Genomic DNA, 5,022 nt, shown 5'->3' on the forward strand with positions numbered 1-5,022 from the left:
CATAGCATTATTTAACTGCCTAAATGAATTAATTACGATTTTTCTACTTTTAATTATGATAACATAAATAAAAAACTATATAGAAGCAACTTGTTATACAAATAATGTTCAACTTGTTATTATACTTTGATTTATGCAAATAGATTTATTATATTGGATGTATCCACTTGTTTATGTTTCTTTCTTTATGAGTGTACCGATACGAGGACCACGTACTTTTTGTGTATAAATAGGTGAGATTAGAGCTTGGCTTCCTCACAACTACTCTCAAATATCAAACATTAGTAAGAAATTGTGGTTGCTATAGCAATGAGTTCAATAGTGGAAAAGAAGAAGTTGGTGAAGGGTAGGGTGGTGTTGATACGGAAGAGTGTGGTTGAAAGCATAAACAATGTTAAGGGTCTTTTTGCCACCGGCATCAAGATAGTTGAACATTCACTCGAACTTGATATCACTAAGTCTGTGACTTTCAAGTTGATTAGTCGTACCAAGTCAGAGAATCGTTAGTTTTCTCTCTTTTTCATGTTTTTTCTTTTCAGTTCACACTATGCATTATCATTATAAAACTTTTCCTGTTATCAATCTTTCTAAAATAGTTACATTGATCATCAAAACCAGTAGTTTATATCATATATGATGATTTGTAATCAAATGTAAAAACGTCTCTGCATTCCTTGAACATGTATTATTTTTGGATTCTGATTTGTTTGCATTTTGCAGCAAGTGTTGTGGCAGGGAAAGTTGCAAAAGATACCTACTTGGCGAATAAGGTTTCTGTGTTACGAACCTCGGGAGGGAGAGCGGAGGAATTTGATATTTATTTTGAATGGGATGATAAAAGTATGGGAATCCCAGGAGCATTTTACGTAAAAAGTTTTATGAATGATGAGTTTTTCCTTGTTAGTGTTACTCTTGAATATCCATCTCAAACAAGTGAACACGACGTGAACAATAATCACTTTGACTGTAACTCCTGGGTTCATAACCATAAGGGTTACAAAACGGATCGCATTTTCTTTGCCAACACTGTAAGTGAAATAATGATTTTTGTTATTTCGTTTCTTAATTTAAATGATGAAACTATATATTTATGAAAAAATATGCATTGCAGCCCTATCTTCCCGGTAAGACACCAGTGCAATTACAAACGTACAGAAAAGAAGAGTTGAAGAATTTAAGGGGAGATGGAACTGGAAAGCGTGAGAAATGGGATAGGATTTATGATTATGATGTTTATAATGATTTAGGGTTTCTTAACAGTGATGGAGCAGAAGATCACCCAGTTCTTGGAGGCCTCAAATATCCCTATCCTCGTAGGGTTAGGACTGGGAGAAACCTCATCCGCAACAACAAAAATGGTGAGTTACATTTAATCATGATTTAATTTCTTGATGATAAAAGTTTGAATATGCTTAATTTCTGTGTTGAAAGGTGATCAATACGAGAAATCGGACGAGGTTTATGTGCCAAGGGATGAAAATTTCAGTCACGAGAAGACTTCAGAATTCATTCAAATAGGAACGAAAACTCTAGCGGGAAGAGTTGAACCTTTGCTCCTTTCTATGTATTTAAATACAACATCAAATGAATTTAATAGCTTGGAAGAAGTGTTGAAAATGTATGAAGGTGGAGTTAATCTGCCTATATCTATCACTGGAAACGCTACTCCAAGTGCCCTTAATTTCCCAACTCCTGATGTAATCAAAGGTACGTAGTAACTATTCTTCACCTATACTCTCCAAACCTTACACTCTTTGTCAATTTTATTTTCTTTGTTATGATTTTTTATAGAGAGCAAGTTTGCATGGATGACTGATGAAGAATTTGCAAGAGAGATGATTGCCGGTGTAAACCCTCTCGTAATTCGGCTTCTTAAAGTAAGTGTAAATATTAATTTTATTGTTATAATATATACTGCGATCTATATATGAGGAATTTGCAAGAGAGATTATTGGACATCTTTATTAATGGCAGAAGGAGGAGCTTGAATCGCCATCGAAGCTAGTTTGCAACTGTACTCAACCCAGTACAGTGACAAAAGAAAAGTTGGAGGCTAACATGGATGGTGTCAAAGTAGATGAGGTAATAATACACACGATATCTTAGAAATATAATCTGGCATGTCTGATTCAGAGGCATATGAAATTATCAAAGTGATCACTGAAATTAAATTTCTGGAACAGGCATTTGCTGGTAGGAGATTGTTCATATTAGATTACTATGACGTATTCATTACGTATTTGATGAAGATAAACGAACTTCCTTCTGCAAAGGCTTATGCCACTAGGACATTCTTGTTCTTGAAAGATGATGGGACATTGAAACCACTTGCTATTGAACTGAGCAAGCCACATCGATGTGGAGATGTTATTCGGGTGCAGAGACCATAGTGGTGTTGCCTGCGGACCAAGGTGTCGAAAATACAATTTGGCAATTGGCCAAAGCTCATGTTACTGTAAATGACACCAACTATCATCAGCTCATAAGCCACTGGTATGTATACATAACAACATTCATATGCAAACATGTTTATGTAATACGAAATTTAATGTTGTAACTTCTCTGGTGTCTGTCTGTCACAGGTTACATACTCATGCAGTGATTGAGCCATTTGCCATAGCAACACACAGGAATCTCAGTGTACTTCACCCCATTTACAAACTCCTTCATCCTCACTTCCGTGACACCATTAATATCAATGCACTTGCTAGGAAATCCCTAATTAGTGCAGGTAGCATTATAGAGCAGACTTTTTTGCCTGGGCCCTATTCCATGGAGATGTCTTCTGCTGTATACAAGAATTGGGTTTTCACTGACCAAGCTTTACCAAAGGATCTCATCAAAAGGTAAGTTAACCATATTAAATTGGAAAAATATCATGTCGAATGCCAAAATAACTGTTTGTTTTGATTGATTTAGAGGAATGGCGGTTGAGGATAAAAGTTCCCCTTATGGCCTTAGCCTAGCAATAAAGGACTATCCTTATGCTGTTGATGGACTAGAAATATGGAATGCTACTAAGCTATGGGTAAAAGAGTATGTGGCTCTGTATTATTCAGACGATAAGGCAGTTCAAGGAGATAGTGAATTGCAAGCATGGTGGGATGAAGTTGTGAAGAAGGGTCACGGTGACTTAAAATCAAAATGGCCTAAAATGCAGAGTTCTCAAGATCTGATTGAAACTTGCACTACCATTATATGGATTGCTTCAGCTCTTCATGCCGCTGTTAATTTTGGACAGTATCCTTATGGAGGTTATATCATGAACCGTCCTACACAAAGCCGAAGATTGATCCCAGAACCAGGAACTCAAGAGTATGAAGAGATGACCAACAATCCTCATGAAGCTTTTCTGAAAACAGTTACTCCAAAGTACCAGACTGTTATTGATCTTACAGTAATGGAGTTACTATCAACCCATGCAAAAGATGAGGTGTATCTTGGACAAAGGAACAGTCTGAATTGGACCGCTCATGAAGAAGCAAAAGATCTGTTCAAAAGATTTAGAGATGAGTTAGGAAAAATTGAGAAAGAAATCTCTGACAGGAACAACAACAAAGGACTTAAAAATCGTACTGGACCGGTCAAAATGCCCTACACTGTGCTTCTTCCTAGCAGTGAACCGGGATTGACTTTCAGAGGAATCCCTAACAGTATCTCTATCTAAACGCTTCGTCACTTCCTTTTGTGTTCTGCATTTCCCTTTGAATAACACTCGCATGTTACGTGCATGTCTCATTGTGTGTGTTCTTGTTGAACTCACATTGTCTTTCATGCAGACATTAGCAGATTTCCTTTTATCACTGGAAATCTTTGTTATTTGGACTTTGATGTGTATTATTCAAGAGTTATCATCATGAATATCATCGTTTTACCTTTTATCTAACTCATTTTTGTTCCTTTCTTCTTTCTCTTTATTTGTCTCTTTATAATAATCCATAGTTAAATATATAACACTGTAAAAGGGTTTACACCGATATAATTGAATGATAGAAACAAATATCTTGACAATCCATCGTGGCATGCGTTGATTTAGGCGACGATGGAGACCAATGTCAAGCCTCGTCGTTATCCTTCTCACTGGTAGCCATCAGTTACCATTGAATGAACTCTTAACAGAGGCTACTTCTATATTTCGATTGAAACAGACTCTACGTTCATCACTTAGCATTAAATTGATATTTCCATGCACAAGAGGTAAAATAGGTAAGATAGAACAAATATAATTTTAAATAATATATCACATCAAAATAATTTAAAAATACACTTTTCAATCAATATATATATTTCATATTATTTTATATTAATATTATTTCAATTAATTTTTAAGTGGTTAGTAGTTGAGATAAATTAGTTTATCTTGGTCAACAAAATAACACATGAATTTTAAAGGTTAACTCATTTGAATCCTAAGGCTTTGTTCACTTTGATAAATGGATTTAGGAGAGAGTGTGAAGATGGATTTGTGTAGATTTAAGTGAATGAATATGCGTGTTTTTTTAAGTGAATTTAGAGGGTAAAGTGAGTAAATTTGAAGATGAATTGTGTGAAAGTTGGTGAATGATTTGAGTGATGTGATAGATTAAAAAAATTGTTTTAATAGATAGAATTTGAAGATTATCCAAATACCCTTAATTTTGAATTTTTTGTTCGTAAATTAAAATATTAAAGATATTTATTAATTGAGAAAAATAAATATTATAATGTATATTTGAAGTGAAAAATAAAATATTTAAGTGCGGGAATCGAATACATAAAACACGGATCTGGGTAAAGAATAAGCACTTGAAATAGGATACATAAAAAATGGATCTGGGTAAGTGGAGAAAAAGAAAGAAATTGGAATCGAATACATATGTTTGCCCTCTGCTTTATCTTCTTTATCACCCACAAATAACCTTCACATAGGGACAATATTGTAAAATACCCTTTGTCACCCACAAATCTCCTTCAAAGTGGCAAGATGGTATCATAAGCTTCTTCCGCAAATCGTCACTCTTCTTCGCTTGCAAATTATTGGAT

The 5,022-nt window shown here is 34.8% G+C and overlaps 1 pseudogene; it reads left to right on the forward strand.

Moving 5' to 3' along the window:
• The first annotated feature begins 274 nt into the window (after positions 1-274).
• Positions 275-3,886, forward strand: LOC114165729 (annotated as a pseudogene).
• The last annotated feature ends 1,136 nt before the right edge of the window (positions 3,887-5,022 follow it).

Source organism: Vigna unguiculata, chromosome 10 (assembly GCF_004118075.2).
Source record: "Vigna unguiculata cultivar IT97K-499-35 chromosome 10, ASM411807v1, whole genome shotgun sequence".
Lineage (NCBI taxonomy): Eukaryota > Viridiplantae > Streptophyta > Magnoliopsida > Fabales > Fabaceae > Vigna > Vigna unguiculata.